This window comes from Jaculus jaculus, chromosome 5, assembly GCF_020740685.1.
Source record: "Jaculus jaculus isolate mJacJac1 chromosome 5, mJacJac1.mat.Y.cur, whole genome shotgun sequence".
In the NCBI taxonomy this organism is placed as follows: domain Eukaryota; kingdom Metazoa; phylum Chordata; class Mammalia; order Rodentia; family Dipodidae; genus Jaculus; species Jaculus jaculus.
In genome coordinates, this window is record NC_059106.1 from 104,170,521 (window position 1) to 104,182,266 (window position 11,746).

Below are 11,746 nucleotides of genomic sequence, written 5' to 3' on the forward strand. Positions count from 1 at the left end.
TTTCTGTTTCTCTCCAGCTCTCTGTCCTTTGCAGTGGAGTGTATTTAACCCATGCTTTGCCCTCTACAGTCCCCACCAAGGCCATCCTTCCCTGACTCAGAAAAAAGGAAGAAGATGGGGACAACCCTGCCCAGGAAGTGTTGTGGGGAGGATACATCTGCTGATACAGCTAGGAGAGAGGGCTGGAGGCAGTAATTGAGCTGTCCATGTTGGTACAATGGACTTATTCACCCCACATCTACTTCAATGACTCAGGACCTTCTCTTATGGAGTCTCTGTTTCCTTATCTGTGAAATGGAGTAATGACTTTGTCTTCCACTGTCAGGGGAAGTTTAATATGTAAAAAGTAATATGTGCAAATTTTCCATTGAATGATGGAGACTGATGTTTGACATGGTCCTCTGAGAAAACAAGTGTCATCTAAAGAAGAAGCAGCTGTAACTGCTCACAAGTGCATCTTGATATTGGGTCTGTTGATGTTCTCCCACAGAATGAGGGGACTAGGGAGAGTTGTAGACCCTTACCTGAGATCTCAGGTGCCTGCTGTCTGTAATAATGAGGGTTTGTGGCCCAAGGGACAAATAGAGTCTATAGAGAAGAGAGTACAGGTCAAGGGATGGGCACCCTGTCTATGCCTCTATGAAGAGTCATCTATGCTGGGATGAGACCTTTCAATGCTATGACTGCTTTGGAGTCTATGCTCCTGTAAGTAGCCCCTCACCCATGCTCTGTAAGGAAGCCCAATAAACTCATGAGTTCACTGGGTGAACTCTGGTGGAATCAGCCTTTAGTCTGTTGAGAGTGCCCTGCCTGGGGGAGCAAGTGCTCATCAGCTTCTCTCCAGAAAAAGTTTCATGCTACAGCTTTTGGTGGGCAGCTATGTCAGCGGTGAAGACCCTAAATCCTAAGGCCGAGGTGGCCCGAGTGCACGCGGCGCTGGCGGTGAACAACAGTGCAGCTTGGGGGCTGCAGGATGTGCTGAGGACCAACTTAGGGCCTAAGGGCACCATGAAGATGCTTGTTTCTGGTGCTGGAGATATCAAGATTACTAAAGATGGCAATGTGCTGCTTCATGAAATGCAAATTCAACACCCAACTGCTTCCTTAATAGCAAAAGTAGCCACAGCCCAGGATGACATAACTGGTGATGGTACTACTTCCAATGTTCTCATCATTGGAGAGCTGCTGAAGCAGGCAGATCTCTACATTTCTGAGGGTCTTCATCCCAGAATAATCACTGAAGGTTTCGAAGCTGCAAAGGAAAAGGCCCTTCAAATTTTGGAACAAAGTAAAGTGAGCAAAGAGATGGATAGGGAAACACTTATAGATGTGGCCAGAACATCTCTACGAACTAAAGTTCATGCTGAACTTGCAGATGTATTAAGAGGCTGTCGTGGACTCCATTTTGGCCTTAAAAAAAAGATGAACCTATTGACCTCTTCATGGTTGAAATCATGGAGATGAAACATAAATCTGAAACTGGTACAAGCTTAATTAGAGGACCTGTATTGGATCATGGAGCACGGCATCCTGATATGAAGAAAAGAGTAGAGAACGCATACATCCTCACATGCAATGTGTCATTAGAGTATGAGAAAACAGAAGTGAATTCAGGCTTTTTTTTTTTTTTTTTACAAGAGTGCAGAGGAAAGAGAAAAGCTAGTAAGAGCTGAAAGAAAATTCATTGGAGATAGAGTTAAAAAAATAACAGAACTGATAAAGAAAGTCTGTGGTGATTCAGATAAAGGATTTGTTGTTATTAATCAAAAGGGAATTGACCCCCTTTCCTTAGATGCTCTTGCAAAAGAAGGCATAGTTGCTTTGCGCACAGCGAAAAGGAGGAATATGGAGAGACTGACTCTTGCATGTGGTGGGGTAGCTCTAAATTCTTTGGATGACCTAAATCCTGACTGTTTGGGATATGCAGGACTTGTGTATGAGTACACATTGGGAGAAGAGAAATTCACCTTTATTGAGAAATGTAACAATCCCCGTTCTGTCACATTATTGATCAAAGGACCAAATAAGCACACACTCAATCAGATCAAGGATGCAATAAGAGATGGCTTGAGGGCTGTCAAAAATGCCATTGATGATGGCTGTGTGGTTCCAGGTGCTGGTGCTGTAGAAGTGGCAATAGCAGAAGCCCTGATTAAATATAAGCCCAGTGGCCCAGCTTGGAGTCCAGGCATTTGTGGATGCACTACTCATTATTCCCAAGGTTCTTGCACAGAACTCTGGTTTTGACCTTCAGGAAACATTAGTTACAATGAAAGCTGAGCATACAGAAACTGATCAGCTTATAGGCGTGGACTTAAACACAGGTGAACCGATGGTGGCAGCAGATGTAGGTGTGTGGGATAACTATTGTGTGAAGAAACAGCTGCTTCATTCCTGCACTGTGATTGCTACCAACATTCTCCTGGTTGATGAGATCATGCGAGCTGGAATGTCATCTCTGAAAGGCTGAATTGGAATCTCTTGTATTGTAGAAATGGCCATTTTTGTGCAAGCTTCAAGTGACTTTCAAAGGAATTTTCTTCCCTTATGAAAAAAAAAAAGAATACTTGGAATCTGTTTAAATTATACTATAAAATCATAACTATGGTATTTTTTTATTGCACTGAATATACACACAAAGTCCTTTTTACCCAGTGAACAAATTTTGTTTTAGCTGCAATGATAAAAAAAGTACATGTTAGATTGGCATGCTGTCTACCTTGTTTCTTAACTGTTCCTTGAAGAACTATACCGTTAATTTTTTGAAGCCAGCTGTGGTGGTACACACCTGTAATCCCAGAGCTTTGGACATAGACACAGGAGTTTTAAGCCAGTTTGGGCTACAATGATACTTTGAGAAAAGAACAATTTTATTCTTAGGGGTGTATTTTAAATTTTAGCCAACTGCCCTGTTAACATCTGAATGTAAGGCTAACATGAGACATAACTGATAACATAAAGTTTTGAAAACATCTATAATAAAAAAAAGTTTAATGCTACAGCCTTTGTAGGAGAGCACTTCAGATTTGCAGAGGTTTCCCCCATGACACAGGGAACATTGAATAAGAGAAGCAGAGAGAAGTAAGAACCAGGCTGGAGAGATTGCTCAGTGGTTAAGGCGCTTGCCTGCAAAAGCTTAACAACCTGGATTCTGTTCCCCAGTACCCACATAAAGCCAGATCTCCAGAATGGTATGGTGTTCATTTGCAGAGGCTGGAGGCCTCACTCATCTGCGGGATCTTTTTTATTTTTTTTTAAACTTTAATAATATTTATTCAATCCAATATATTCACTGCTTTATCATTTAAACACATTACCAAATATAAGAAAACAGCTCATAGGACCTTTTAAATTCTTTTTTTCCCTACCAAGCCTTCAAACACCTGTGTGGATTCCACATCTATAGAGCACTTCATTATTTGACTAAATTTTACTATACATATTTTCTCCATATTCAGAATCCATGAGTTCTATAGCTGACAACATGGACCCACATATACAAGTTATTACAGTCATACTTAGAAGTTTTCTAACAAGTGACTTGAGCACCAACTTTAAACATACAGGTAAATTAAATTAAAACTGGGCTGGAAGGATGGCTGAGCAGTTAAGGTATTTGCCTACAAAGCCAAAGGACCCAGGTTCGATTCCCCAGGACCCACATTAGCCAGATGCACAAGGGAGCACATGCATCTGGAGTTCATTTGCAATGGCTAGAGGTTCTGGTGCACCCATTCTCTCTCCCTCTTTCTCTGTCAAATAAATGAATAAAAATAAAATATTAGCTAGGCATGGTGGTACATGCCTTTAATCCCAGCAGAGGCAGAGGTAGGAGGATTGTCGTGAGTTCAAGGCCACTCTGAGACTACAAATAGTCCATTTCAGGTCAGCCTGGACTGGAGTGCAATTCTACCTCATAAAAAATTAAGTTAAAACTTAGTTCTTTATTCAGCTACATGGCACCTGTGACTACTTTTTTATTGACAACTTTCATAATTATAGACAATAAACCATGGTAATTCCCTCCCCCACTTTCCCCTATCTCAGTTGGTCTTGAATTTCTTATGTAACCAAGGATAACCTTGAAGTTTTCTTTCCCTGGCATGTGTAGGTGTGTGTGTATGTTTGCACATGTCTATGTGCAGGTGCACATGCTCATGTTTGTGCATTTATATGGAGGCCAGAGCTTCTCAGCAGGCATTTTCCTTAATTGCTCTTTACTTTGAGGATTTGAGACAGACCCCCTGAACCTGCAGTTCATCAGTTCAGCTAATTTAACTATCTGTAAGTCCCATGGACCCTTTGGTCTCTGTTTCCCTGCTGCTGAGATTACAAGCACACACCTCACCTGCTTTTTAGGTAGGTGTTGGGGATCTGAGCTCAGGTCCTCATTCTTGCATGTCAAGCACTTTACTCAGTGAGTTATCTCCCTAGCATAAACTCTTGATCCTTTTACTTCCACCTCTCAGGTGCTGGGGTTATAGACATGAACCACCAAACCCAGCTCTGATATCTCTTCTGTGAGGGCACTCAGCTCATTTATAAGGATTCTGCCCATCATGAGCTAATTACCTCATCCTATATGACCCCCATCCTAATACTATCTCTTTGAGGGTCATGAACATTGTAGGGATATAGTCAGTCCAGAGTTCTTTCATTTACCAGTTTCAATGAACCCCCTGTCTACTCCTTACTCTTTCTATATAAGGTTTATTAGCAGGACTGGAAGGATGGTTCTGCCATGCAGGCATGAGAGCCTGAGTTTGCTCCTCTACATACACATGAAAAGCTACACTTCTATAACCCCAGTCCTCACCAGGGAAGACACAAGAGGATTGATTGCTAGGGCTCACTGGTCAACCAGTAGCTCCAGGTTCAGCAAGAGAGTCTGTCTAAAGGAAGATAGGAAAACTCCAGATGTTCTACTCTGGCCTCCACACATGCACATGGGGTATGTGCAACTGTGCATACATATATGTACTTTATGCACACACTACAAAAATAAAAAAAGAGGGCTGGAGAGATGGCTTAGCAGTTAAGGCACTTGCCTGTAAAGCCAAAGGACCCAGGTTCAATTCCCCAGGACCCATGTAAGCCAGGTGCACAAGGTGACGCATGCAACTGGAGTTCATTTGCAGTGGCTGGAGGGCCTGGAGCACCCATTCTCTCCCTCTATTTCTGCCTCTTTCAAATAAATAAATAACAATTTAAAAAATGAAAAGATCATTGAAAAAAAATTCATTATGATGTCAAGCATGAGTTACTCCTCCTGATGGCATCTAACCCAAAACTCTTCTCAGCATTTAGTGCAATCCTAAATCTACTGTCAGTCTCAATACGTACTGAGGTCATTTGTGCTTACCTGTGCGGTCATAGCAGTTTATTCATCTCCAGGGATGCTTCCACTGGTCTTTGAGGCTGGGGGACAAGGACAGTCTTTATAATCATCCCATGGAATTATATATAATAGTCCTATGGGATGGGGTGTTATAGCCAGCTCCCCCTTGCTAGAGTTTGGCTCCCTCTCCTGCTGCTGTGGCAGAGGTGATGTCCACTCTCTGATCATGTCATGCTTTCCCCTACAATCATGAAGGTCCCCCTTGAGACTGGAAACAAAAATAAAAAAACCTTTCTCCCACCAGCTGCTTTTGGTTGGGTGTTTATCCCAGCAATATGAAGGTAACTACAACACTAATTAAGGATGGTCTTCAACCTCTGATTCTCCTGCTGTCACTTCCCAAGTGTTTCGATGACAAGAAGAAACCACCAGGCCTACTTTATGCAGTGCTAGGGTCTAGGGCCTACTCCTATAATTCCAGTATTCAGGAGGGTAAAGTAGAAGTATTTCCATAAGCTTGAGGACAAAGCCAAATGTTGTTAAGAATGTAGAGAAATTGGAACCCTCATATATTGCCAGTGCATATAAAAATGATGCAGCTGTTTGACCCAGCAATTTCACTTCTAAAATACTAATCCAAGAGAAACAAACCACCCACATGACACTTACTTGTGCAGGAAATGTTGATAGCAGCATTATTCATAACAGCCAAAGGGTAGATCTCAAATGCCCACAAATTGATAAATAAATAAAGAAGTTATGGCATACTCATATAATAGAATATTATGAGGCAATAAAAAAAGAATATCAAGGCAACTTTTATGTCTGGAAGATAGTACTGCAAAACACTCCTTCTCTTTCTTTGGCTTTTATATTCTTTCCATCACCTTTTCCACAATGGTCCCTAAGCCTTGGGGGTGGGGGTCAGTGTAATAAAGATGTCTCACTTATTTCTGAACACCCCACTGTTATTTCTTAGCACTTTGATGAGTTTTGAGTTTCCATCATCTGAAGAGAAGCTTCTTTAATCCAAAGTGAGAGCAGCCTTAACGTATGGGCATAAGCATAAGTATTTAGAGGGCAGTTTGGTGGGTATAATATATCCATTTAACCAGACAATAGTAGTTCTCCCCCAAGGTATATGGCCTTCAAAGGCTTTTCATTAGGTTTTTATAATTCCCTTGAGTGGAGCAGGCCTCAAATCCAGTCAAGGAACAGTTTGTTTTCCTCATAACAGACATACTATCATTGCACCAGTTGGTACATCTGGCCTTGGCTGTCCAGCCTAAAAGCTTGAAGGGTCCATTGCTGGTTAAGATTGTTGATAGATTTTCTTCTTTTAAATTTTTTTAAAAAATATTTATTTATTTTAAAGAGAGAGAGAGAGGAAGACAATGGGCATGCCAGGGCCTCTAGTCACTGCAAATGAACTCCAGATGCATGTGCCATCTTGTGCATATGGCTTACATGGGAATGGAACCTGGGTCCTTTGGCTTTGCAGACAAGTATCTTAACCACTAAGTTGTCCCTCCAGCCCTGCTGATGGATTTCCTCCACCAATAGGCTGCATATCTCTTTCAACATCCTGACAGCTGGTCAACAGGAAGGAAGCTTCTAGCTCAACTCCAGATTGATTTTTCAGTGCCCAAGAATGCGGAGTCAGCAATAGGGTCATACCAGCTAGTTCTGGTGGGAATCCTGTGGCCTTGCCTACCTGCTTTTTTATGTGGGTGCTGGAGTTTAAATTCAGTCTCTCATGTTTGCTTGACAAGTGCTCTTACCTTCTGGGCATCTCCACAGCTCTGAACATCATGTTTTCCAAGTTCATCCTTTCTTGTGTGTATCATTATTTCTTTATTGCTTTCAATGACAGAAAATATCATTTTGCTGGATAGAGAACTTCATTCCTTTTGGTATTTTTTTTTTTTTTTTTGACACAGGCACTTACTATGTAGTCCACGCTGGTCTGGGACTCCCTCTATAGCTCAAACTGGATTTGGCCTCAAGTTCCTCTTGTTGCAACCTCCCGAGTTCTGGGATTACAGGGGTATACCACCATGTTCAGCTTTTTTCAGTATTATGAACATATCACCACATCAGTGTCATTCAAATTTTGTGCAGAGAAATCAGCTTATGATAAAATGCTCTATAACAATATAATTATGAGTGCTTCTTCATATAGTAACCTTATGGAAAGTTCTTTGTGTACAAGATGCTTCTTGCAGCTGTCAGAACTCTTTTTGTTTTGAATCTTCATAGTATGACTATGATATACTTAGCTATGAATCCCCAAGTTTATTGTACTTGAAATCCTATGATCTTTGGGGTGTATACATTAATACATTTTAATTTTATTTTTGACAATTTAATGAATTTCTAAAATGTGCTTTGATCATATGAAATACCATTATGCCATCTTATTTCCCTCCCACTAAACCCCCCTCATTAATACTTTTCATCACATTGTTTCCTTTGTGTGTATGTGTGCTATGTTAGTGTAGTATATGTGTGCATAGATGAGGTATATGCATATGTGTCTGTGGTGGTTTGATTCAGGTGTCCCCCATAAACTTAGATGTTCTGAAAGCTAAGTTCCCAGCTGATGGAGATTTGGGAATTAATACCTCCTGGAGGCGGTGCATTGTTGGGGGCAGGCTTATGGATATATATTATATATGTATATATATGCATATAAAATGCCTTGCATTGCTGTAAGTACAGCTTGAAGGACCATTCTGGTCAGAGTTGCAAGACCTGAATTCAATAAGAATTATGGACTGTGAGGTTTGGCTTATGACAGTGAAAAGGAGCTTTGTCTGGACTGGTCCAGAAGCAGTTTGCGTGAGAGGCTTGCTGCTATGCTTGTGTCCTGAGAAGTTGTGCAGGGTTGCATTGTGTAGAAATGAACTGGTGTGAGCAGAGGGATATGGCACAGAAAAAACAAAATCTTTGGGCTTAAACTGCTGTCTGTTCACCTGCAATTGTTTGAGAGTTTACAACCATTGAGATTGGGCCAGCTGAACTGCACTGAGGCAATAGGAAGAATGTAAACTCTTTTGAAGGGGCCTGAATGCTCAAGGAGTATCCTGTTCTTCAAAATCTGCTTTATTTCCCCCTGGATTAACAAATTGGTACCCTACCTGGTATTGTGGAGTATAAGAAAGGCAGGAAAGCCGGGTGTGGTGGCACATGCCTTTAATCCCAGCACTGGGGAGGCAGAGGTAGGAGGATTGCTGTGAGCTCGAGGCTACCTTGAAAGGGAGTCAGTTTCCACCATTATGGAAATTCTCCTGGATCTGTAAGCCTGAAATAAATCATATTCTTCCCATAGAATGTCTATTTGGAAGTTCATCCCAGCAACACTACTCTGTCTCAAAAACAGATGGATGAGAAAATAGGGGAGGAAGCTGGATATTCTCCTTTGGTTTCATGCATGTACACAGGATCTAGCCATCTGCATACACATGTGAATATGCTACACACACATCACATTACATGCTACACCACACATATTCTAACATATAAGATAAAAAGAAAAAATAATTTTTGCATGTGTATGTGCATATGTGTGTGTGCTTATTCATATGTGTGTGGGCACATGTGTATATACCCATGTGTATATGCAGGTAGAACACAGAGGTCAATGATGGAGGTCTTTCTCAGTTGCTGTACACTTTATTTTTTTATTTTTTTCTCAATTTTTATTAACATTTTCCATGATTATAAAAAATATCCCATGGTAATACTCTCCCTCCCCCACACTTTCCCCTTTGAAATTCCATTCTGAATCATATCCCCTCACCATTTCAATCATTCTACTTACATGTATACAATCTCAATGTATTAAGTACTCTCCTCCCTTCATTTCTCTTCCCTTTATATCTCCTTCTTAACTTACTGGCCGCTGCTACTGAGTTTTTTCCTTTTCATGCAGAAGCCCAATCATCTGTAGCTAGGATCCACATATGAGGGAGAACATGTGGCACTTGGCTTTCTGGGCCTGGTTTACCTCACTTAGTATAATTCTTTCCAGATCCATCCATTTTTCTGCAAATTTCATAACTTCATTTTTCTTTACCGCTGAGTAGAACTCCATTGTATAAATGTGCCACATCTTCATTATCCAGTCATCAGTTGAGGGACATCTAGGCTGGTTCCATTTCCCAGCTATTATAAATTGAGCAGCAATAAACATGGTTGAGCATGTACTTCTAAGGAAATGAGATGAGTCCTTTGGATATATGCCTAGGAGCGCTATAGCTGGGTCATATGGTAGATCAATCTCTAGCTGCTTTAGGAACCTCCACACTGTTTTCCACAATGGCTGGACCATTGCTTTCCCACCAACAGTGTAGAAGGGTTTCTCTTTTTCCACATCCCGCCAACATTTATGATCATTTGTTTTCATGATGGTAGCCAATCTGACAGGAGTGAGATGGAATCTCAATGTAGTTTTAATCTGCATTTCCTTGATGACTAGTGATGAAGAACATTTTTTTAGATGCTTATATGCCATTCTTATTTCTTCCTTTGAGAACTCTATATTTAGCTCCATAGGCTATTTTTTTGATTGGCTTGTTTGTTTCATTATTAGTTAACTTTTTAAGTTCTTTGTATATCTTTGATATTAATTCTCTATCAGATATATAGCTGGTGAAGATTTTTTTCCCATTCTGTAGGTTGTCTCTTTGCTTTATTCACAGTGTCCTTTGCAGTGCAAAATCATTGTAATTTCATGAGGTCCCAGTGATTAATCTGTGGTTTTATTGCCTGAGCAATTGGGGTTGTATTCAGAAAGTCTTTGCCAAGACAAATATGTTGAAGGGTTTCCCCTACTTTTTCCTCTAGCAGTTTTAGAGTTTCAGGTCTGATGTTAAGGTCTTTAATCCATTTGGACTTAATTCTTGTGCATGGAGAAAGAGAAGGATCTATTTTCATCCTTCTACAGATACATACCCAGTTTTTTCAACACCATTTGCTGAAGAGGCTGTCTCTTCTCCAATGAGTATTTTGGGCATTTTTATCAAATATCAGGTGGCTATAGCTACCTGAACTTATATCTGAGTCCTCTATTCTGTTCCATTGATCTACATGTCTGCTTTTGTGCCAGTACCACACTGTTTTTGTTACTATGGCTCTGTAGTATAGGTTAAAATCAGGTATGGTGATACCACCAGCCTTATTTTGTTGCTCAGTATTATTTTAGATATTCAATGTTTTTTTGTGATTCCAAATGAATTTTTGGATTGTTTTTTCTATTTCCATGAAGAATGCCTTTGGAATTTTGATTGGGATTGCATTAAATGTGTAGATTGCTTTAGGTAAGATTGCCATTTTCACAATATTGATTCTTCCAATCCAGGAACAAGGGGTGTTTTTCCACTTCCTAGTGTCCTCTACAATTTCTCACTTGGGTGTTTTAAAGTTCTCATTGTATATATTCTTTATTTCTTTGGTTAGGTTTATTCCAAGGTACTTCATTTTTTTTGTTTGATGCAATTGTGAATGGGAGTGATTCTCTGATTTCATATTCTGTGTGTTTGTTGTTATCATATATGAAGGCTACTGATTTCTGTGTATTTATTTTGTATCCTGCTACGTGGCTGTAGGTTTTGGTCAGCTCTAACAGTTTGCTGGTAGAGTCTTTAGGGTCCTTCATATATAGAATCATGTCATCTGCAAATAATGATAACTTGATCTCTTCCTTTCCAATTTGTATCCCTCTTATGTGTGTCTCTTGCCTTATTGCTATGGCTAAGACTTCCAGAACTATATTAAATAAAAGTGGGGACAGTGGACACCCTTGTCTTGTTCCTGATTTTAGTGGAAAAGCTTCCAGTTTTTCCCCATTTAATAATATGTTGGCTGTAGACTTCTCATAAACAGTCTTTATTATATTGAGATATAGTTCTTCTATTCCCAGTCTCTGTAGGACTTTTATCATGAAGGGATGTTGGATTTTGTCAAATGCTTTCTCATGTGATTTTTGTCCTTCAACGCATATATATAATGTATTACATTTATAGATTGGTGTTGTGCATCTTCTTTGATTCCTTTGATTTCCTCTTTGTTTCTTTTGATTTGTTCTCTGACTTCTTGAACATATTTACAATCATTCTTTTGAAATCTTTCTCAGGCATTTCCTCCAACTCGTTCTCATTTGAGGTCATCTCTGATGCATTAATACTTTTTGGTGGATTTATATTGTCTTTATTTTTGGTGTTTCTTGTGTTGTAATGTGTATATTTTTGCATCTTGGATTAAGTTAATGCTTGGATTTTCTAGTTTGCTGGGTATTCTTAGCTATATCAATTGATCTGATGTTATATATCTTTACTGTAGAAGATTAAGATGTTAGTTGTGGCTCTTAACACTCTCAGAGTATCTAGAAAAGTGTTGCCTGCTATA

The 11,746-nt window shown here is 39.9% G+C and overlaps 1 pseudogene; it reads left to right on the top strand.

Annotated features, from left to right (window-relative positions):
- The first annotated feature begins 879 nt into the window (after positions 1–879).
- LOC101598361 lies at positions 880–2,564 on the top strand (annotated as a pseudogene).
- The last annotated feature ends 9,182 nt before the right edge of the window (positions 2,565–11,746 follow it).